Source organism: Mustela erminea, chromosome 5 (genome assembly GCF_009829155.1).
Source record: "Mustela erminea isolate mMusErm1 chromosome 5, mMusErm1.Pri, whole genome shotgun sequence".
Lineage (NCBI taxonomy): Eukaryota > Metazoa > Chordata > Mammalia > Carnivora > Mustelidae > Mustela > Mustela erminea.
The window spans coordinates 21,747,725-21,773,199 of NC_045618.1; the positions used below are offsets into that span (position 1 = coordinate 21,747,725).

Genomic DNA, 25,475 nt, shown 5'->3' on the forward strand with positions numbered 1-25,475 from the left:
GGGGTAACCTGTTGCTGTCAACATCAACTCCAAACCAGCTCTGGCCTGCCTAAGCCATTGAATGTCTCTGCTATCTGATGGCTGAATCACTCCTCCTCCAATAAAGTCTGAAGCCCTCCCAAGACTGTCCTCCTTGGGTACTTCTGCTCAGCCCTAAGGTACCTCATAGAGTTTCCTGATATCTCCTAGTTATTATTTTAACATAGTTAGTAATTCCTTTTACTAGGTTCCCCCCCCCCATTTAAACTAATATGTCACTTTTACCTCTTGATTAGATCTAGAATGTGACAGAATTGGTCCCAGGAGGTAGACCCCTAAAGACGGGATTTGGGAATGGGTTTGGTGATGCCCTTCACCTTGAGCACAATGCTGAACTCCTCTCCACTGGTGGGAAGTAGGATGCTAGCAACCGTGGAATACAGCAGCATCGCAATTAATCAAGGTAAGAGCAGTGGTTGACAGATGAAGTGGCAACAGAAGCATGTAATTTGGGAACTGGAGTGGCTGCCACACTTGACTCTGGTGGCGGTTAAGGACAACTACATGGTCCATGATGGGCGATAGATCGTTCTGAGAGCCCTTGAGTGCCTACAGACAGAAAATGCCAAACTGAGGTCTGATAACTCCTGGCCCACCATGCTCTGAGAGTCAGACAGCCTCCCTGACATCCGTTAAAGAACTGACTCTGGTAGCCACAGGAATATTACTGTTATTGGCAGAAATCACACACAAGTGTAACTGTGCACCTGCTGAATGAGAACAACAACGGTATGCACAGTCTCACCCAGTTTTCATGGGCCAGTCAGGGCAGTCATTGGGAACAAACAAGATCCTGAGACCTGAGTGGGAACATCTGGTTGGCTCCAGAGGAAACGGACAATCTTGAAATGTTGTTCTGAGAGTCTCTTGTCAGTAGAAGTAGCTTACCTCTGCTGTCCCAGGAGACAAGGCTTCCTTAGCTCAGAAACCTGTCATAACTTTATCTGGGGCAGATGCCACAAAAGGGGAAGCTCATACTCCTGACCCCAAACCACCCCCTCACTGCCATGACACTTATACCCAGTGACAAATCTCAACCGCTTCCAGGGGACAGATGTGCATGCTCCAGGAGGAAACCACCTCCATACCAAAAGCATTTTAAGACCTGGCTGACAAAGATAGGCAGATACCTGCGAAACATGTGTGGGAATGAATCCTGAGGGTGTTAGACCAAGAAAGGTAGAATATAACACTAGATAAGTTCAATTCACTGAGGCAGGGGGCACTTGCTAGGGATTCTAGGTTGAATGTATGAGCTCATGCAGTTGGATGAGGCCCTGACAGCTTACTTGGTTGGTTGAAACTTGGACACAAGGTGGTCTACATTTGCTGAAGTTGGAATGTCAGAGCTTCCCCAGCATGACGTGGAGGAGGTTACCCAAAGCCTCAGAGGGATAGGAATGTTGGACTGGATTTATCGTGACCTGCACATTCAACCCTTCCACTAGGTTCCATGAGAAGGCCCAGAACATACTCCATTCACCACAGTATTGATAAATACATCAGTGAAGGGAGTACCCTCCTCTTTTTTTAGGAGAGTTAGTGGAATTGTACATTACTGTGTCCATTGACACCTCCTCCAATAGAAGTTTTTAATATGAGGATGATGATTAAATGTGACTCAGATTGCAGTGTGACTGTAGGGGATTTTCCAACCAAGATGAACTCCCTGATGCAACGAGATGATGGGATCCCAGAGTAGCCAAGGCCAAGTGGCAAAGGCGGGCATGTTAGCCATACAGAAAAGTAGGAAACTGCCAGTAATCAGAAAGTTTTGGCCGGCAAAGATCTTTCGTGGTGGCTGACTGGTCATGATGTCTCTAAGGAAAGAAACAGATGGATAGCCTTCTGGAGTACTGCTTCATCTATATGATAGGAAGAATTCAAGATATGTGAGTTGAGTTACCAAAGCAGAAAATCATGGTTTCAAACTCAAATTTCTAAAGTAAGTCAATTCAAGCTCCTAGGGCCCCTTGATTGAAGAAGAGGTTGAGTCGTCCTGAGGGAGAACACCAAGCGCTTGGTCAGGCCATTCTTTCAACACAGAACACAGAATCCCACTGAGCCAGACACCTGCTACACCACATTGGCAAGGCCTTGTGTAGCCTGGTACACAGAGCTGTCTGTCTGTGGCCTCAGCAAACACCCTTACAGATCCTTTGCACAGCCACCTGTCTGGGCTCTGCTGGCAAGCCTCTGACAACCCACATGCAGCCACCTGCAGCCAGGAGGGTCCCATACCAAGAACTCATTACTTCCGCATGACCCATATGCCTTCTGCCCTTGCCGGCACCTAAGATCCCACGGTGGGCCCATACCAACTGCCCATCACCTGCTCTGGCCTGCACCTGGAGGGTGGCCTAGTGTTACAACACAAACGTTCCTGCTCCCTGGTGGCTAATCCATGCCTTCTCCAACGAGAGCATGTCCTCGGATCCCTTTCAGGTTTATCCTTCTTTGGGTGCTCTCCCCTACCCCTAGGGTACCATAGAGGGTTTCTGATATCTTATAGCTATTCTTTTAAAAGACTTGATCATTCTGTACAGTAAGCTCCCCCTATTTAACCTACGGCATGATTTCTATCTCTTGTTTGGATGCAGGCTGCTACAGGGATAGTTAACAACAAAAACAATGATTACATGCCTTAGGTGTAAAAAGTATTCAAAATGTAAATTATACATTTTTTAAAATGAATAAAAAAATTGGAGCTCACAGCTAAGGAATGTGGCTGCATTAGTACTCATTAGGAAATATACACATTTATTAGAGTTGGGTTTTTTTTTTTTAAGTAAGGAAAGATGGTCAAAAGTATAAAGAAAGTCTAAAGAAAGGAAAAGTGAAAATTTAAGATTAGAAAGCAGAAATTAGTAGAATATAAAAAATTTAAATGACAAAATTCATCAAAAGTTGGCTTAATATAAAAAGAATATATATATTCTTTACTAAATGTTTACATACTCTTTACTAAATGTTTACTAAAGTAAACATGATCAAGGAAAAAAAAGGAATGAATGTAATTGAAAAGGTGGCCATAATTACAAATGCAGAAAAGTTTTAAAGTGATAAGGAAATACTTTTTAGAATTTTATATTGATAACCTTACAAATGTAACTGAATGAAAAGGAAGATTTTTCTTAACAAAAATTACCACAACTGGCTGAATAAGTATAAAACATAAATAACCATATATTTAAAAATTAACCGCACATGTAATTTAATAAAGGCAACAGATCCAGATAAAATTACAAAGTGGGATTTATTAAATTTTTAAGAAACAGATCATCATCATGTCAGATCCAAGAAAAAGAAAGCTAAAACAACTCATTTTTTAAAAAGCTATTTGTCAGAGAGAGAAACAGCACAAGCAGGGGGAGTGGCAGGCAGAGTGAGAAGCAGGCTCCCCGCTGAACAGGGAGCCCGATGCGGGACTCGATCCCAGGACCCTGGGATCATGACCTGAGCCAAAGACAGATGCTTAATTGACTGAGCCACCCAGGCCTCCCTAAAGCAACTCCTTTTATGAAAACAAATTCCATCTCCAATATGAACAGGGACACAAAAACTCTAAATAAAACTTTAACAAATATGTTCAGTGTGAGTATTAAAAGACTAATACACTATGACCAAAAACCGTTTATTTCATAAAAAGGAAGATGGTTTGGCCTCAGAAAATCTATCATACCAATAAAGCTGGCTATTACACCAACTTCTTATTCTGAAAATTAATAATTGAAGGGAAACAGTCAGCTTTTATTGTGTTTTCACAATAGAACTTAGGAGTGCCTGGGTGGCTCAGTCATTTAAGTTGACTCTTGGTTTGGGCTCAGGTTATGATCTTGGAGTCATGATATCAAGCCCCATTTCATGGAGCCTGCTTAAATTCTCTCTCCCCCTTTCACCCTGCACCCCCCCACCGCTAGCATGTGCTCTCTTCTCTAAATAAAAAATAAAAAAATAGGGGCGCCTGGGTGGCTCAGTGGGTTAAAGCCTCTGCCTTCACCTCAGGTCATGATCTCAGCATCCTGGGATCAAGCCCTGCATCGGGCTCTCGGCTCAGCAGGGAGCCTGCTTCTTCCTCTGTCTCTGGCTACTTGTGATCTCTGCCTGTCAAATAAATAAATAAAATCTTTTTTTAAAAATAAATAATAAAAAAATGATTTAAAAAACAGTAGAAATTATACTACAGGGTGGTCCAGTTGATGGGAGAAACCAATGTTTTTCCAGAGAATGCCAGGTAATGAACGCAAATGGTATAAGAGAATTATGAAATCCAACTTATAGCAACTAACAGATTAATTGATTCAGGCCAGGATCATCCACGGATCATGCAAAGTTAACTGAGCACCGAATACACACAGTACCAAAGAGCCCTTCATAGATCACTTGTAAGTCTCGAGGGGAACACACAGCTTTGCAACAGATGACCAAGCTGTCACCCTCTTAACCCGGGGATTAATCATAACTCGTCAGATGAATTAGCAACCATGAGACATCCAGCTACCATGTGTGAACTGTGATACGTTGCAATATGAAATACACAGCATCTCTGATAAAATATTCCTGCCAAGAAATTTTCATCTGAATCTAAACATGCTTTGGTAAATTAGATTTATCACTGACAATCTATGCCTTCCTCCCTGGGAGAAGGGTACCTCCCACTCCATTGATAGTGGGTTTGGCAATGTGACTTGCCAATGGAATGTGGACAAAATGACAATATGAAACATTTCCAAGATGATGCCTTGAGGGCTATCCCGTCTTTCCATGTACTGCTCTTGTGTTCCCAGGATCTACCATGAGACATGCATTCCCTAGGCAGCCCCTGGGGCTGGGTCTCTGAATAACCAGGCTGTCTCAGACCAGCCTGGGTCTCAGCATCAGCAGGTGAAAGACAGAGCCACCTCAGCAGACCTTTAACCTGTACCTGCCCCAGCTGTCCCACAGCCTGTGAACATAAAGAAAAATGCTCACAGTTACATGTCAGTTAAGATTCTGTCATTGTCGTTATGTAGCACGAACTGACTAATACACCAGTCTTTGGACCTAAGTTCCAGTTTACAAGAACCACAGGAGATGGAGAGAAAGTTACATGATACGACAAGAAAGCAGTCGAAGGCTGGAGATGAGACTTGATACACAGCAACTGGTCCATTTCAGTCTTTACAATTGTTAAAGATAATGGGAAAAAATAAAAAGCAGGGGAAGTATCCTAGTTTAAAGAGGAGATTTAAGAACCTTTACAACTGGAAGTGCAGTTTGGGTCCTTGTTTGAGTCCCAGTAAAAAGACCAACTCTCAAAGACATTCTGGGGATGACTGAATGTTTAATACAGACGGGGTGAGGGGATATTCATGAATTAAGGCTGATGTTATTAACAGGATTGTGGTATTGTGGAAGATAGGAAGATGTGCTTATTTTTAAAGTGTAAACTGACATTTTATGGGCAAATACTGATGGCTATCATCATTTGTTTCATTTTATAAACATATATTTTTATCCCCAGGGGTACAGGTCTGTGAATCACCAGGTTTACACACTTCACAGCACTCACCAAAGCACATACCCTCCCCAATGTCCATAATCCCACCCCCTTCTCCCAAACCCCCTCCCCCCAGCAACCCTCAGTTTGTTTTGTGAGATTAAGAGTCACTTACGGTTTGTCTCCCTCCCAATCCCATCTTGTTTCATTTATTCTTCTCCTACCCACTTAAGCCCCCATGTTGCATCACCACTTCCTCATATCAGGGAGATCATATGATAGTTGTCTTTCTCTGCTTGACTTATTAAAAACTTCAGCAAAGAAAAGGGGGGAGAGCAAATGGGACCAATCATCAAAACTAAAAACTAAGCAAATACGGCAATGGATATGCCTGTTTATTAGGGGTTTTCTCTTCTTCTGTGAATTATAAAATCTTTAGTTCAGTGAAAAAAGTATTATGACAGTCAGCTAATAAAACTTCCACTACCATCACTTCCTCCCCAAATCTATCAATCCTAAATGATGCCATATGATCATGACACCCCCCAAAAAGAAAAAGAAAATAAAAAGAGCTTGATGAAATCCAATGAATCATTCTTGATTGAAAATCACCTTAAGAAGCAGATGAAGAAGCAGATTTCCTTAACTTGATAATAGATGTTTAGCAGTGAACATTTTATGACAAAACAACCAAAGCATTCCCTTTGGCCTGAGGAAGAAGAGGAGGATGTGTGCTATCACTGCCACTGTTTCATCATGTACTGATCATCTCGGACAGAGCTACAAACACAAGAAAAAATCTTAAGAGGTGGGAAGCTGAGAAGAGGCATTTTTGCTGGCAATATGGTTATCTTTGGGAGAAAAGCATTTTTCTAGCTCAATTACTAGAACTAAAAGGAAAGGTTAGTGAGGTCACTATGTGCAAGTTCAACATATAAAACTCAATAGCTTTCCTAAATATTAGCAATAACAACTGAGAAAATATAATAATGAGCAAGATTTCAGACACAACAGCAACGAAACTGAAGCATCTAAGAAAAGAACGTAACCAAAATGTATAAAACTTTTATGAGAAACATATATTATGGAGACAACAGACAAGATTGTAAATATGGTAATATAATAATATAAAATTATATATAGCATAAACATAAATATATAAGCATATGCATATATAATATGATAATACTTATATATTATAATAGTGTTACAAATATTTTTATTTGCTCCAAATCAATTTATAAAATCTACACAATTCCAGCAGAACCTCAATAAGAATAATAAAATCCAGGCAGCAGAATAAGTGACTGTAGAAACCCTGTAGAACAATGAAAGATATAAAAATAAAATAGTGATTTTTTTTATTGGCATAGGAATATATACATGAACCAAAAGAAACGATGAGTGTCTGAACAGCCCAACATCTATAATGACATAATATGCAATAAAGGTAACATTTCAAATCATTGGGGGGAAAATGGGCTATAATCATTGCAACCCATTTAGGAAAAAAAGACATACCTGCCTCACACCTCTTATGAAAATAAATTCTAGATGGATTCATGATCTCAGTATAAAGGAGATGACTCTACAATAGCAGACAGTCCATGCAAGGAAGGTTTCTTAAGTAAGACATAACAAAAAGTCATCAAGACTAATAACTTTTTTCCTATATCAGAATTTTAAACCCACAGGAGGAAAAAAAAAACAAACCACCAAAAACAAAGAAGACAAATTAACTGGAACAGATAGTGGGAGTATATGAGACAAAAGATTCGTATACAGGATGTGTTACAACATTTGCTTGTACACCACAGATCCAAACACTCACACCAACACCGAAACATATCCTACATACCAATAAGAAAAAGACAAGTAACCCAGGAGGAGACAAAGAGCAAAATGACAAATGGGAATTGACCCAGGGGGACAATATAAATATCCTTAACCTCACAAATCATCAGGGAAATGACAAAGTAAGACCGTGATCTTCCTCCCATTAGATCTGCAAAACTGTAGCATCAAAAGCTGATTTCACTGTAGGGACAAAACGAAGCTGAAGCCACTCTGAAGAAACCTCATAGCAACTATCACCCTGCCATCCTACCTCTTGCCATGCACTCTAGAGAAACATGAGCCCACGAACGTTACCACTTGCAGAGCAAATGTTAGAAAACGACCCACACGTTCATCGCAGGAGAGGGTACATGCAACACTATGCAGTACGTGTAGTCACTGGGTCACTGGAACCCTACACGGTGGTTAAACCAGAGCAGGTAGCTCTCCTCGGCAGCGCTGTATGGAAGTTCTCTGAAAGAGGGTGCAGTGAGACAGTCAAGTAGCAGAACAATGCACGGACTCTGAGATCCCCTCCGTTCATGTAAAAACAAAATACAGCCACATGCTCATCCAAATACACAAGGGAGAATCCGCCAAGGGAGCGTCTGGCTTTATCTGTGACATCTCAGTTGTGTTGAAGAATATACCTCTGTGTTGTGCAGATCTTCAAGAGTCTTACAAAGAAAATACAAATAATTTTGGCCTTCCTATAATATCCTTAAACCAAAAATAACTTGTCCTGAGCCAAAAAAAAAAAAAAATGCAGGAGACCACCTTCTTCCTTAGAGAACGACATAACCCCCACCCCCAGGAGAACCATACAGGTAAAGGGAGAGGGGAGGATAAGTCAGGGGACACCCTGGGGCCCTCTCACCAAAGACCTAGCATCCCTCTGCCCAGTTCACCGCGAGTAAGAGGGCAGCCTCGAGAGCGCCCTGTCTTCTGCTTAGTCTTTCTCCCCTCCATCTTCATGCCTCATCCAGTCTGCAAGTTCAAGAGCAAACTTGATCTCTACTGCATGACGGAAGGTTATACCACACACACTGAGATAACAAAAAACACCAACTGGCTTCTTGTGATCCAGCCTCATCTATAGCCGCATCCCAGTCTATAAACCCATCCCCCAACATGAACCAGCCCATTTACTCTCTTGCAAAGGCAGGGACCATCAGGAGACCCTGTCTTCCCAGATGAAGAAGCCCAGACTCCAAGAAGAGGCATGGCTGAGGCCAGGCCCCAAGACAGTGAGGGATGGTGGCCCAAGGCCTGGCCACCTGTCTCACCAGTCCGCCACAGTCCAGTCTTTCCCATTGTGTCTTCACTCTCAAACCATGGCATCTTTTTACTACTGATGTAGATAAATTGGCATTGATACACCATATCCCGCTACTCCTGGCCTCCACTCTTCTCCCAGCACTGAGGACAGGGAGGATTCGTCTCACCAGAGCCCAAAGACCAAAACTCCTGGCTTCTGCTAAAGCCTCCCTCACAGATCCTGGTCCATGCCCCAGCCAGGGGCTGCTCACTGGCCACTTCAGCCTCAGATCACCCCACCTAGATCCCACTCTTCCCAGCTGGACTGACCTGCTTCCTTCCCATATTTCCTACTGCAGTTGTACAGACACGTCTGGCAGATGGACTGTCTGTCTGCCGCCCCAGACACGGGAGCTTATCCTCCTTGCCCACAGGTCCCTGAAACTTAAAGCACTGAAGAGTCCCACTCTGAAATCTGCCAAAGGTGCAGAAAGATGGAAAATCATGTGGATGCCATCAGAGTCTCCTAGGCACCCAGTGCGTTAAAAAGCTCTAGACTGGTTTGAACACGTGGTAGATGAGCTAACTCTTGAAAGAACCAGCACTGTCACCCCAAAGGGCAACCAGCGAAGTAGCGGTTCTTGGCTCTGGCTGAACACCAGAATGACTGGTGAGTTGAAATCTATGTCTTCATCTGTATATCTCTATCCATCAATCTATCAATACCCCACTCCATGAGATCTTGAGCCAACTGGCCTGGGACAGGAACCCCTCCCCCACCCCCGCCGCCGGACTGGTGCTTTTTAATGCTCCCTGGCTTATAATATGAAGCCACAGGTGCAAACAGAGATTCCAATCCACTTCTGGGGATCAAGGATCACAGATTTGGGAGGAAGGCTTCACACAGGAAAAGAAAAATCCAGATAAGCAAGTGCAAGGAAACCAAACGAAACAATGAGAAAGCAGCAAACAGGAGAAACTGCCAAAGATAAATAAATAAGGGCATTTGGGTGGTGCGGTTGGCTGAGTGTCTGATTTTAGCTCAGGGCATGATCTTGGGTCATGAGATCGAGCCTGGAGTCGGGCTTCACACTCAGCAGGGAGTCTGCTTGAGAGTCTCCTCTCCCTCTCCCTCTGTCTCTCCTCCCCCCTCTCTAAAGAAAAAAGAAAAAAAAAAGAAACAAAATAGTAATTAATGCAATCAACAAATATAAGAAGATACTGCTCCCCAAAACTGATAGTGGGGTGCTACAAAAAAGAAATGATGACAGAGCAGAAAGACCTCTTTAATTTCCAATTAAAAGTGGGAGAGAGTATAAAAATATCACGACAGGAATTTAAAGATAAAGTCAGAAATATCCCAAAAAGCAGAACAGAAAGGGGATGGAAAACTACAAAAGACAAAGATCCATAGGATGAAATTAGGAGGTCCAACATCAGCTAAATGGGAATTCCAGAAAGGGAGAAAAGAGAGAAGGAAATTATCAACTAGAAAATAAAAGGAAGTTTCTCAGAACCAAACCGAGGGCTGGGTGAGTCCACTCTGGGCTCTGATTCTCTTTCTAGCTCAGCCACTGAGATGCCCCAGCTCAGGAAACCAGAACATTGAATTCCCAGGTTTCTCAGTTGTAGGCAGGTAAGACACCACGCTGCGCAAACACACAACCCAAACCGTTTGCTCCAGGACCCAACCCTCCCTTCCTCAGAAGTGCTGTGTGCCTGGGTTCCTTATCTTCTTGTAGTCAGAATTTACAGACCTTTCGATTGTCTTTCTTGGAAAGAAACCTAAGTATATTAACCACTGGATTTATTTAGTAAGCATAACCTGGAGAAAGGAACTTGTTGAAGTATGAAGGGTGAGGAAAGTGGGAGAAAGACAGGGAGATAGAACGCAGGGAGAGAGAAACAGAGAATGAGGAGACACAGGCAAAGAGGAAACCAGGGAGGGACAGAAGTCCAGGGAGGGTAAGCCGAGACACTGAAACCCAACAGCACATCGGGAATGGGGACCCCATGGACAGAAAGAAGAGCCACTTCTCTCTACCACCAAACCCACGACCTGAGTCACAGTGTCCACCATAGAGTGGAAATGCATTTCAGTGGTTCCCGGTTTTCCATGGATACTTTTCTTGGAGCTGCAATCATAGGAATCCAACCAGTCCTCTGCAGGGCACACTGCCACTGGCATCACGTGCTCAAGCGCCACCTTCAGGTTAGAAGCTGGCATTGCCATCTCCACATCCCTGGGAAGTGCTACAGGCTAAGAGACCTTCCCCACCCATCTAAGATCCTATGGAGGAAAAGTCTGGACCCAGGAACCAAGGGATCGTCCCATAAAAAAGAACAGGCGTGAATGTCTACTAAGAGTTCATGCTGACAGTCATGCTTTCTATGCTCCAGGTGACTCGTCTAGAATGAAGACTAATACGAGCTTACATGGGTATTCTGAGGACCAGAGAGATACAGGTAAGATGTCTGACAGTGCTCCCTGTAGTCACAATAACTCTGTGAAAACAGAAGGGGTGAGGGGGGAATCGAGACTCTGCACTGCAATGACCTGTCTAAGGTCACAGCATGGGTGTCCCTGCCTCCCAGCCCAGAGCTCCTCCTTCCAGGTCTTCCTACACACTTGTCCCCTCACATCTCTGACTCACGATCTGCTACTTGGGTGCAGACACCACGGAGCAAGCAAATCTTCCAAACAGTGGGCAGATCTTCCTGAGCTTGCCTGATGACTCCTTAAAAAAAAAAAAAAATGTATTCTCTCAATTAAGAAAGTTTTTCTTCTTCCTGATATGAAAATAAGTTCTACCACTAACAAGAGTGTCTACAGGAAAGTACCGTGAGAAAGAGTGTCTACAGGAAAGTACCGTGCAGATGTCTGTGACACTATCAAATCCTGACAGGGCAATGCGTAGGCTGGTGGACTTGAATCTGATTCTAGAATCAAGATTTAGAACAGCTGTTCAATAAAACTTTCTGCAATGATAGAAGTGTTTTATCTGTGCTGCCCAATACAGTAGGCTTTGAGCACTTGAAGTGTGGCTAGTTCATTGAAAAATTGATGTTTTAACTTGCTTCATTTTAATTAATTTAAATTAAATAGAAATAGCCACACGTGGCTAGTGGCTGCCATACTGGACAGCGAAGTTCTAAAATGCACTTATTAAAGGGTTGGTTTGTGATTACCTTTAAGAAAAGTAGCCATTGTGAGAGCTAACCATTTGCTTGTGAAATAAGTCCCATTTCTCTCTCTGATAGAGACATATGCAAAGAAGATCCTGAAAAGAGAATGCACCTGGGTTTCAACAAGATACATGACAGGTCCTTCCCAACATTCTTGTGGGTCAAACTGAACTATGTTATATTGGATGTGACAAAGTGAGATGGATTTGTGCCTAATTGAATGATCATACTACAATGGCATCAGTTCGTGGATAACTGAATCTGTGGAGACTTTTTCAATGATTTGGTTGTATTCCATTGTGGGTGAAAATAAGGAACACAGCTGCTCTTCAGAACCACAGAATATGCAAAACTGAAGGGTGGGGAAATATCCAGCCCAAGTACAGGGGTGGCAGAGGCAAGGCTTGGCAAGAGCATACATGGAATATCTCACATAGTGAAGATTCATTTAGTGAAACATACACTGTCATTGCCAGATACCCTAATGTGAGGCACAGACTTCATCTTGGAAGTGATGTCCTCAAACTAATCCATTCTTAACCATACAGAGAGGCTTAATGTTTTTAAGATTAAACCAAAAATTTGCATCAGTAATTGCACTGTTGCTAGGTCCCCAAGACTGAAAAGTTCATTTCACACAGCTCTCCCCATCTGTTCCTTTCACCATAAACCTCTGTGATGAAGTCTATCTTCTTCCAAGGTCATTATTTTCCCCCCTTACCTTGAGAAGAAGTCAGCAGACATCCTTTTTGCTAGCCCTTGTGACTACAGGTATAGATAAAGGATATGTACAGAATGATTTATTTTCCTATGTGACATATAAAATCTGCATTACTTAGGATATCTGATGACTGAGAGCAAAGCACCAGATCTTCAAATATTATGAGGCATCATTAACCATGACATAGTGGATTAAAGCAAAAAGCATGATGCCTGATCAATCCTACTTCTGTCTATGATGCACCAGCTTGTGCCAGACTAGTTCACTCACCAAGCAAAACCAGAAACTCTTGACGACATTTTAAAAAAATCTCTATGGAAACATCAGAGTGATGCCAAGACAACTAGGACTGGAGGGGATGAGATCCTGACAAGCAAGAAAAAAAAATTTTTTAAGTTAGGCTCCATGCCCGTGTGGAGTCCAATGTGGGGCTTGAACTCACAGCCCTGTAGAGCAAGACCTGAGCTGAGATCAAGGGTTGGCCACTTAACCAAATGAGCCACCAGGTGCCCCATGACAAGCAAGAACATATAATTGCACTAATCTCGGCATTTTGTGCAGCTCTTCTCACCAAGGCATTTTTGTGGATTCATAACTGGTAGAAGCCAAGAGACTTAAAAATCAAGCAGGAAGTGGTGGTTAATAAGCAAAAGGACTAAACAGAACTTTTGGCAATCTTACAAGGTTGGGGATACAAGAAATTGTAGTTTAGGGCTACTAACACAATGAGAACCAGAGGAACCAAACTCCTGGAAAGAAAGGGGAAAAGAAAAAGGAGTCTGATATTTGGATATGTTGGATATGTTAGGAAACATAACATATGTTCTGTTACAGACAAATTAAATAAATGAACATATCAATAAAAAAGGGAGAAGAGACCAATCTGTGTGCAATAATTCCACATAATTTGTTAGCTACTGCCCCTCATGGAGATGCAACATAACTTGCAGGTGATCAAGGTTAATGAGTGATACATTATGTACCCTTGATTTGATATGATGAGAAGGCTGCTTTTCCCTAGGCACTCTTTTGACCAACAGCCCCTAACTCCTGTATAACCATTAGGAAGAAACTAGATAAACCTAAATTGCAGCATATTCTATACCTGACTAGTACTCCTCAAAGCTGTCAAGGTCATCAGAAACAAGCCAAGTCTAAGAAGCTATCACAATCTAAAAGTGCCTAAGAAGACATGAAGATTAAGTTCAATGTGGTATCCTAAATGGAAAACCTGGAACAGAAAAGGAATGTTAGATAAAAACTAAGAAAACCCGAATGAAGGACAAACTGTAGTTAATAATAACGTATTAATACTGGTTTATTGCTCGCCATGTACCCTGTTAGTATAAGATTTTAACAAGAGGGAACTGTGGGTATAGGATACATGAGAACTCCCTCTATTATCTATCCAATTTCTCTGTAAATCTAAAACTATTCTAAAGTTAAAAAAAACAGTTTAAAGAAAGTTGGTGTAGTTATAATGACAGATGAAGTAGACTTTAGGAAAAAGACATTTCTAAGGGAAAAAAGAAGTAATTCATAATAAAACATAGGGTAACCTGCTAGGAATAAATTTCAAATTTAAATTCTAAATTTATATGTATTTAGTCATATGCTTTCAAAATGTATGAAGGGGAAAATTGACAGAACTATAAAAAGACAAATCTAAAATCACAGTGGGATACTTTAACACACTTCTCTCAGTAAATGATATAACAAGCAGAAAAGAGTCAGAATGGAAATGGATATGAACACCATAATTACCAAAATTTTCCTTGTTGATGTATGTAAATTACTGCACCAAGAAACTACACACAAGTACACACAGAATATTTTATCAAAATTAATCATATGGTGGGCAAATCTAAAATGATTCTAAGCAAAATTTAAATGTTAAAAATCATAAAAGATATGTTTCTGGCTACAGTATAATTAAGCAAGAAATAAACAATAAAAGTGTGCCTAGAAAATATGCAGACATTTGGAAATAACCACTTTGAAATAACTCACATATCAAAGAATAAAACAGCTATAAAAATTAAAAATATTTAGGATGCCTGGGTGGTTCAGCCAGCTAAGCATCTGCCTTTAGCTCAGGTCATGAGCCCAGGGTCCTGGGATCGAGCCCAGCATCAGGCTCCCTGCTTATCAGGGAGCCTGCTTCTCCTTCTCCCTCTGCTACTCCTAGCTCACCCAGTATGCTCTCTCACTCTCTAATAAGTAAATAGAATCTTAAAAAAAAATTGAAAACATTTGAACAGATTAATGAAAATACAACATATCAAAAAATATTGTTACATACTCATATTCATAGCTTTACTTTTCATAACAACCAAAAGGTGGAAGCCATCCAAATGTCCATCAGTGGATGAATGGACAAGGAAAATGTGACATTTACATACAATGAAATATCTTTCAGCTTTAAAGTGGAAGGAAATTCTGACATATGGTACAGCATGTATGAAATGCTATGCTAAGCTAAAAAAAAAGCAAGTCAAAAAGATAAATACTGTATGATTCCACTTATATGGGGAGCACTTAGAATAGTCATTTCATAGATAAAGTAGAATGGGGGTTGCCAGGGCTGGGGACAAGGGGGAAAAAAGATGTTACTATTTAATGGGTACAGAATTTCAGATTTGAGGGATAAAACCAGTCCCAGGGATAAGTTTCACAACAATGTGAATAGCTAATACTATTGAACTATACACTTAAAAATGACAAATTCTTTCTTATGTGTTTTTTAACCATAATAATTAAAAGTAGTAGATTATAGCTAAAGCAGGTTTACAGGGAAATTTGTAACTTCCAATTCCTTTATTAGAAAATGAAAAAGATGTAAACATAAATAATCTAGATAACCCTGTCTGCCTTCAGCTCGAGTGATGATCTCAGAGTCTTGGAATCAGGGTCCATGAGGGGTTCTGTGCTCAGAGGTGACTTTGTTTCTCCCTCTGACCCATTTACTTTCTTTTTTAAAAAAAAATGCATTTAAGTAAAGAAAGAGAGTGTAAGCTCAGGTGGGGGGAGGGGCAGAGGAAGAGGGAGAGAATCTCTGGCAGTCTCCTCACTGAGAATGGAGCCTGAGGTGGGGTTCCGGACCATGAGATCAAGCCCTGAGCCGAGACCAAGAGTTGGGCACCCAACAAATTGAGCCACCCAGGTGCCCCACGGGAATATTAAATTTATAAATCCCTAGCAAGACTGATAAAAGTGGAAATGGAAGGTAGGAAGAGACAGCATGCACAAATCACAATATCAGAAATGAAAAGGTAGCTATCATTTGTAAAAGATAATGATGGACATTATACAATTACACAAACAATTGTGACAATGTTTATACATTCAGGAAGTACAGCTTCCTAAACACAACTTAGCAAACCTGACACCAGATGAAAAAAAAAAAAAAATCCAAAGGGAAGGAAGGAAGGAAGAAAGGAAATAAGGAAAGAAGGAAGGAAAGAAAAGAGCCCCTGGGTGGCTCAGTCAGTTGGGTGTCTGCCTTCGGCTCGAGTGATGATCTCAGAGTCCTGGAATCAGGGTCCCTGAGGGGTTCTGTGCTCAGAGGGGAGTTTATTTCTCCCTCTGACCCTTCCCTTTGCTTGTGTGCTGGAGCGCTCTCTCAAATGAATAAATTTAAAAATGTGAGAGAAAGAAAGAGAGGAAGGAAGAAAGAAGGGAAGGAAGGTGAGGAAGGGAGGGAGAAATGGAAAGGAAGAAAGAAAGGAAAACATTAATATTGCCCCTCAATATTCCAGGGAACATAAAAGGAGGAAATACTGCCCAACTCACTTCATAGAGTCATCATCATCTTGACACCAAAACCTGACCTTGACATTATATGAAAATAAAATTACAGGAAAATCCCTGTTAAACACAGCTGCAAAAAAACTATTAGAAATTATTAAATCAAAAATACTTATACATAAAAATTATATCATAACAGAAATCAGTGGGATTTAGTCCAGAAATGCAAGGTTGGTTTAATATTCAAAAATCAATCAGATAATTCACCACATTAATTAAAGGGAAAATATTTGTGGATTTCGTTAGATGCAGAAAAAGTATTTGATAAAATTCAAACCCCATTCATGATAAATCCATAGCAAGCTAGAAATAAAAGGGAACTTTCTTACTCTTGTAAATACTAGTCACAAAAAAATTGAAAGCAACAAGTTTAATTCAAAGTGACATACTGAAAGATTTTCCCCCAAGAGGGGAATTATTGAACAGGGGCTTGTAATCAGTACAAAAAGGAAAAAAACAAAAACCTCTCAGTATTCAGAGGCAACATGATTATACATGTAGAAAATCTAAAAGAACTTACAAATAAATTATTACAACTAATAAATGAATTTAACAGAATTGCTAAATATAAGGGAAACACATAAGAAACAATCACATTTATAAACACCTGTGGAAAGCAATTATAATACAGAATTTTAAAAAAAAAACACTTTTGACAGAAATAACAACAGCAAACAAAACAATACCCGAATACCTTGGAAGAAATCTAACAGAAGATGTTGTACATATAAAACTATATAATGTATCAGGAAAATTTAAACTCAAAGAGAAATAAATGACAGGTTCACAGTTTGGAAGACAACATTATAAGGGTATCAACTTCCTCTTAAAGAATCTATAATTCAAAGGACTCACATCAAAATCTCAGTCAGATTTTGTGAGCAAGTGTCTGTATAGAAATTGATGGAATGGTTGGTTCTAAATTTTATATAGGCATGCAAAGGGCCCAATACAACAAGATAATCTAGGAAAAAAAAAAACTGAGGGAGCAGAAGTAAATACTTATTATAAAATCACAGTAATTAAGATATTGTGGTATTGGTGGTAATGGTACAAGGACAGACCAACAGACCCCTGCAGAGCTGAACAGAGTCTCACACACACACACACACAATTTGGAATACTGTAGTGTGTTGTGATCACAACAGGGAGCATGGGATCTACTTTCCCATACAAAATTGGTTTGGGTGTTGAGATCGGTGATTCAGCAGTTATCAAAAGGGTATGGAGAGATGAATGACTCACAGATTGGTCTTTCTGGGGAGAATATGGCAGGCACAAAAGCCAGTCCAAAAATGTCTTGAGTGGCCATGGTAGTTAGGCCACAGAGGAGTGTGCATACGAAGGCTTAGGATGATGCTGTCTAAACTTCCCACCACAACCACTCAAGATTATATGCCAGCTTTCTGACTAGCTTTCCCACAGGTGGGCAGAAAGAAAAGCAGGAGGTAGGGTTTGAAAGTAGCCAGCAGTCAAACACCAAACGGCAGAGTCAGACCTTTATTCCACTGGAAGAAAACTGAATCTCAATGTCTACCTCACACCATATGAAAAAATCAACTCCAAGTGGACTTAGATCTAAAAGTGAAAGTTCAAACAATAAAGCTTCTAGAAGGAGAAGAATGTTTTCATGTTCTTGGGTATGCATAAATTTCCTAAACAAGGCACAAGAAGAAATTACCTTAAAGGAAATGATTCACAAGCTAGGCTTTCTCTTCACCAAAAGATACCACTAAAAGTGGGAAAGGGAGACGAAGGAAATATATGGAATGCTGGCATCTAACGTCATCAGGCACTGAGCATGTAAAGAAATCTTACAAAGCACAAAGAGAAAGAAAACCCAACAGAGAAACGAGCCAAGGACTCGCACAGGAAGGTGAGTCTTTACAAAAGAAGATACCCAGAGGAACTACAAAAATATTTTTTAAAAAACATACTCTACATCATTAATTTTCAGTGAAATACAAATTAGAACCACAGGATCCCACTCTGCATCCACCAGAGTCAATGTCAAAATGGCAACACAGGGGGATGTGGAACAACTAAAACTCTTACACTTACATGGGGGTGAAATTTATTAAAACCACTTCAGAAAACTCATCGGTAGTGTTCACTAAAATATAAACATACCCATGCCCTATGACCCACCAACTCCACCCCTAAGTAGAGCAACAGAAATGCCATCACCCGTGTGCACCAAACATATAAGAATGTTCCCAGCAGCAATAATGACCAAAAACTGGAAAAGATTCAAATTTCCATCAAAAGTAGAGTGGGTAAATTCCGGTATATTTACACAATATACAACTTCATGACAGTGAAAACCCATCAGCTACTGCCCACTCAACACCAGGCATGATTCTCATTGAGTGAAAGAAGCTACGACAAAAGGGTACAAGCTGTAGAAATTCATTTACTCAAAAATTCAAAAATTAGCAAAAACAGTATTTGGCGACAAGATTCTGGTTACTTTGGGGTAAGTGGGAATGTGGCTAGGAGAGAAGGCGAAGGGGGAGTCTTGGTTTCTAGAGATGCTTTCCTTTCTTCATGGGATGATAGTTACACAGATGTATTCACTTTGAAAAAATTCACGGTAATCAACACAGGATTTTTATACTTTCTGTTCATTTAACCAAGTTGAAAAACATGTTTGAAAAAAGTAATATGGTCTCTATTGCTGGTCCTGCACACTGTGCAATCAACAGAGGCTCTGACAAGGTGAGTCTCCAGCACCGCCTCCTGCTTTCAGTTAACTTTCTTAGTAAGTCCAAGTGGTCATTATGGGGTGTGGACTGTTACAGGGAAAGAAGAGGAATGCAATTCAGATGAGACTAGAGAAGCCGCCATATTATGGGCAAGGGCTCATCTTTTAAGGTTTTCCTTCAGATTCCATTCTGAGGCACCAGTGCCTGCTGTCCAGGCAGGACCGCAGTGTAAACACTGCCCTCATTTCTGTGAGTCAGGCTTCCTGGAGCCTTCTCTCTGAGGCCCTGGTGCTCCATAGGGGTAAGGTCCCTGGAGAGGGCACCCAGGCTAGTCTTACTTCTGATGGTTCAGCATCTGGAAGAAGGCTCCAGCCTCCTTCCCCTACACACACAGACATACACACACACACCCAGAGACTCACACCCACATACATGCATGCACACTCACACTCACACACTCACACACCCTCACGCAGAGACTCACACTCACATACACTCAGACACATAATCGGACTCATACACATTCACATACACTTATACTCACTCACATACACACACATACTCACACAGACTTATACACACAGAGAGACTCACACTCACATACATGTGCACAAAGACTCACACTCATAGACTCACATGCACTCACAGAGGCACTCACATATACTCAGACACAGACACACAATTGGACTCATACACACTTATACTCACATACAAAACATACACAGACTTATACACACAGAGAGAGACTCATACTCACAGATTCACACACTCAGACACAGACGCATACACACACAGACTCATACACACTCACACACATACACACAGTCACACAAACCTCATATACACTTACAGACACATGCTCGACTTGTACGCACTCACACACAGAGACTCACTCACATAAACACACACACAGACACATACATTCACACAAAGACTTATATACACTCTCACACTCTCTCTCACACACATACTCACACACAGTCCATCCTGATGAAAGCACCACAGAGAACGGCTTCCTACCTGGGCCAGGCCGGAGAAGGACAGAGACACGGTCTTGATGACATGTGGAGCCGAGTGACAGGAGAGAGGAGAGACAGAACACCAAGTCCCACAAAGATGGGAAGGCAGGCCCTCAGGGCCGTGAAGAATAATTGTAGGTAGAACCTCCGTGGGTTAAGTGTCTCTGTGACCAGCCCTGTGCTTTTAATAACATTCACGGATTTGGGCTGGGTTCCTTCTCTTTTTCAAAATGCGGTAAGATAAACAGAATATAAAATTTACTATCTAGGCCGTTTTGAGGGGTCCGGTTCAGTGGCATTAAGCACATTCACACTGTCCTGGGTCCACCACTCCCATCCATCCCCAGAACCCATTTCTCTGGCAAACCTGAGCTCTCCGCCCATTACACTCCCTCTTCACCCCTCCCCAAGTCCTCTGCTGGATGAGAAAACAAAGAGGCATCAGGTCACAAAGCTACCTTCCCATCAAAGCAGGGCTGGGCTCCGGGGCCATCTGGGTGTCCTCCCCCTGCCGAGGTGCGGTAACCACGATTGTGGGCACCAAGGGCAGGAGGCAGGCGGGTGCTTCCGAGTCTGCAGGGGAGGGTGAGGAGGGGCGAGCCGCATGCTTCATTCACGATGTTGTGATGTTGTGCCCCACAGTGCCCAGCTCAGTGGCGTACTGTCCGGCCTTGCCTAAGACCTCGTGCCCAGAAGCCTCCCTTCTCTGTAAGATGGAAATCACCGCATCTGCTTACACGGTTTAAGGAGCTCTGATGAAGCCTGATTCTACGTGTGGCACACCACTGTGCTCAATCACAGGCCGCTCCTGTTGCCTCTGGGTCTGAGGTAGATGAGGAAGGAGTGTGCAGGCAGAAGAAGTGAAACCACCTGCAAGGTACCTTCCATGCAGGGGGCTACCCGGTGCCAACACAGGACCTCACAGAGAAAGCAGAGGCAGCCTGGTGGCTTCAGAGCCTGAAAGAATCCTTGGATTCAATAAGCCGCCCACAGAGCAATGAATATGGGCACAGCTAAGGTTGGTGAACTCCAGCCTACACCCCACCCCTTCCCCCCAGAAGCCTGAGGAAGGGAAGGAAGCTATGATTTATCCTGAAGCTAATCGCTCGCCAGAGCTGATGGATTTTCTGACATGAAGTCTCACTGTGTCGTGTGTAGGAGCTGATTTTCCTTGGCAACAGACAAGTCTCTCAGCCTGGAACAACATCCCAGAGCTCCTGTCACACGACGTGCCCACGTCGCTACCGGACCTGAAGTCAAGACTGTCCAGGTCGAGTATAGACAAAAAAGCCAGACAAACACCCTGACGAGTGTTGTTTTCCTCAGGCAGACCTGCGGAGGCCATTCAGATAGTCCACGTTTTCAGGGCTCAAAATGGCGGTGGAGGTCTGTTGTCTTTGGGAACTGCTTTCAGAAGCCGGATGAGTCAAATCCAGCCTCCCAAAGGACACTTTCCACTACTGGAGACACTTGTTCAAAGACGAACGCAGGTGCTGACCATACATCCATCGTGGTGACTCCTTTCTGCTCTTCACAGACTGACTCCTGCCTCCCAGAGAGAACAGAGGTCATGGCCAGAAAGGCCTCAGGGTCTTCTCCATCAGGTCCCTCCAGAAAGCAGCTCTCTTCATGGGCACCCAGGCTCCATTCTCCCTCCTCGCTTGTCTGTTACATGCTGCGTCTGTTCTCTCCTCATCCGTGAACTGCACTCAACAATCAATTTTCCACCTCCACAGAAAAATACCTTGTTCCCTTCTGTGCCCACCCCTTTCCCTTCTTGCCTCCTTCCCCTCCTTCATCCGTGTTTATGCAAAAGAAAAATCCCACAGCCACTTTCTCTGTTTTTTAAAAATCCTTCATGGTGGTCCAGCAACTCCCACCTCATCACTGAAAATCCTCGACACCCTTCCCTCCTGGTTCCCGCCCACTTTCCCCGACACTCTTCTCAGGCTCCTCACTCCCCTCTGCAATCCTCCACTCCTCATGGAGGTCATCCCCACCCATGGCCTCAGCCAGTCTGGCTAAGGGCCGGACTCATCAGCCTCACCCCTACCCCCTCAAAAGCTCTGTGGTCCTCCCTGAAGTAATAATTCGACCATTCTTTTTCCACCTCAAATATGGTCTTCTCTCCCTTTGAATTCCCACCTCTTGCTCCCACCACATGGCTCTGCCAGCTCTTCCTCCACACCCTACCAGCCTTTCCTCAAAATACCTCATCTCTCCTCAGGAACCATATGAGGAGCCTCTAGTACCTGAGCCTTTCGCCCTTCCCCTTGCCTTCAACAGACACCTATGTGTCAGCCCTCTGGTGAAGTCCTGTCAGAGTTCTCTGTGGCCATCTGAACAGGACAGTCTGGCCTCTGCTACCTCATCCTTTGGCTCCTCTGTCAAGCCAGTCAAACTGCTGTTGGCCCTTGAACAACATGCGTTTGAACTGAATGGGTCCATTTATGTGTAGACTTTTTTTCAATAAATACAGTACAGTACTGTTAATGTACTTTCTATTCTTTATGATTTTCTTAATAACATTTTCTTTTCTCTAGCCTATTTATTGTAATAATACAGTACATAGTACATATACAGAATATGCGTTAATCAACTATTTATGTTACTGGTAAGGCTTCTAGTCAACAGTAGGCTACTAGTAGGTAAATTTTTGGAGAGTCAAAAGTTATACATGGATTTTCAACCACACGGAGCAGGTGGGGGTCAGAGAAAATGAATACCTTCAAATCTCCTATAAACACCTTGCCAGGGCATGAGTGGTGCTTCCTCCCTGACCCCTGAGACCAGGGTATAGTCAATGACATGGCCTTCCTCATAAGTGAGGGTCTCTGCCAAGGCTGCTAACAACCATGGGAGCCCTTCCACAGCCCAGGAGCCAATCCAGGCACTTCTAATTGTTAACTTTCACCTTGACAGCCACCTTGAAGGACAAGTGGGACACCACCATATTTCCCTGCAGACTGACCAAAGGACATTAAGTGATTTGTCCAAGAAAGGAGGTGAATCTCTCGTGGTTCCAGACTCTATGAAAGCAACACTCATGGCAGCCTGCTCAGCCACAATAGGGGAGACCCCCGCAGGGCTCCTCTGGAAGACTTAGGGAACCATTCCATAAACATAGATGTTGTTTTTCAACCAGTCCAAGCACAAGCTATGGTATAAAAATTGTTCTGGCTTCAACTAGCACTTCCTTGTGTATCTAGAAACACCTGTGGTCCAAATCAGTTTGGAAAATGATGAGTTAAGTAGAATTAAGTAAGCTCTTTTCTTGCAGGACTTCAAAAGGCTTTATGATGGCGCTCTGGGATGCTCCAAGAGGGGGCAGTACACACAGTGCGTCCCCAGCCTCATCTGAATGCAGATTACTATTTTCAGGAACATCTCAGGGGAGTCCACAGAACACAGTTTGAGAACGCCAGCTTACATACTCATGTAATTATAATTGGAACTGGGTCTAATTAATTAGATCTGAATGTCATTAATAAAAAGTTACATACAGTAATGGCTAACTTCCTTCAATTTAATCACACTAATTATGTTGCGCTCAACCTAGTAGCAGCTCATCCCGCTATTTTCTTAACACATTTTTCATCTTTTAAAAAAGGTGTTGATGAAATTTTTTTTCTCTTAACGTGCAACTTAAAAAAAAGTTAGGTGTCAGAGCAGGCATTTTCAAGTATTTGAAAACACACATACCAAGCCTGAAAGCAAATAATGACCAGCTCCAGGCCCTCCCTTTGCTCCTCCAGGGAAGGACACCAATAATATTGGGGAGCTATCACATGCCATGTGCTCTCCACCCATGATGTGGTTCATTCTCATAACCACCCCCAAAAACCATGAGTCCCCGTGTACAGCTGAGGACAAGGAGCTTCTGGAAGTTTAAGAAACTAGAGCTATATGATGATCACAGCCTTCCAGAACATCTACTATCCACTAGGCACTGGGAAGGACATCGTGAAGGATGCAGAACAAGCGGGCTTGCAAGTCCACAGAGAGATCAGCAGCACAGCAGGAAAGCAGAGAGCAGACACATATGGGGCTTCAATGTCCAACAAAGACCTCAAAGCAGGTGGCCCATGAGCCTTGTCTTTCAAGATGGGGAGAAGCACACAGAAGAGCAATTGGCCACACAGAGCCAAAAAAAAAGGACCCATGGAGACACTTCTGTTGAAACAACAGGGCAGACCAGTGTACAAAGACTGCCTCATACAGCTAAGATACAGAAACAACCCAAATGTCCACCAACAGATGAACAGATAAAGAAAATGAGGTATATATGTACAAGGAAACAGTATTCAGCCTTTAAAATGAATGAAACCCTGCCATTTGCAACACCACAGATGGACATGGAGGATATTATGCTACGTGAAGTAAGCCCATCACAGAAGGACAAATACTGCATGATTCCTCTTATATCTGAAGTCTTCAAAGGAACAGAAGTAGATGTAGAATGGTGGCTGCCAGGGGCTGAGGGGAGGGGTAATGCGGAGCTGCTGAATGGGTGGGAAGTCTCCATTAGGCAAGATGACTAAGTTCTAGAGAACCTTTGTGAACCGTAATGCCTACAGTTATAGTACAAGACTGTAGTTCAGAAAATGTTTAAGAAGGCAGATCTCAGGTTAGGTGCTCTTACTGCAAAATAAACAAAAAACAAAGGGGCACAAGGGAGCTTCTGGAGGTGATGCATAAGTTCATTTACCTGAATAGTGGTGACAGTAACATTAGTGTACTCCTATGTCTAAACTCACCAAACTGCGTACACGATGTGGTTTTTTTGCTTACTGGTTTTACCTCAATAAAGCTGGGAAGAAAAAAAGAAGTCTTAATCATTTCAATGACACGAATGCAGAACCATCTATAAAAAGGTGAGCCTAGGAAGCCAGCAGCTCCAGTAGAGTTGGAGGATTAGCTAGTAAGTAGGAGCAGGATCACCCTGCCAGAGGGACACACAACACAAGAGCAGAGAGGTTTGTGTGGGCACAGAGCGAGGTGTGACACAAACCCTCTTCTTTATCAGTTTTTTCAAGTACACAGGAGCACGTGTGGGTAGTAACTTAATATCCATGGATACACCCTTTGGACTTCCCCAGCATTATCATCCCACCTCCTCCTTCTTCATATTATTTGCTCATTTTTAAAATTATACTGTCTCTTTTTTTTTTTTTTATTTTAAATTTTTTATTTTTTATAAACATATATTTTTATCCCCAGGGGTACAGGTCTGTGAAGTGTATACTGTCTCTTTTCTAATGGATTTGAAAGAGTTCCTTATACAGACAGAATGCTAATCCCATACAGTAAAGGTATCTCAGATATTTACTTCAGGTAATACTTCGCTTTTAACATCGCATAGTGTGTCTGCTCTTATAGAAGTTGCTAATATTGGTGTTTAGTTAATCAGCCTTTTCTGTGCCTGT

At 42.3% G+C, this 25,475-nt stretch overlaps 1 protein-coding gene across 5 annotated transcripts in view; it reads right to left on the reverse strand.

Moving 5' to 3' along the window:
- APBA2 (amyloid beta precursor protein binding family A member 2) overlaps positions 1-25,475 on the reverse strand; it is a 243,712-nt gene that overhangs the window by 98,295 nt on the left and 119,942 nt on the right. Inside the window, exon 1 of one of the 5 annotated variants that reach the window (XM_032342244.1) lies at positions 20,051-20,294. The exons of the other annotated variants lie outside the window; for them this stretch is intronic. The gene's annotated coding sequence lies outside the window, so the exon portion shown is untranslated. Of the gene's footprint in view, positions 1-20,050; positions 20,295-25,475 lie in introns of those variants that run through there. 5 annotated transcript variants of the gene reach the window in all.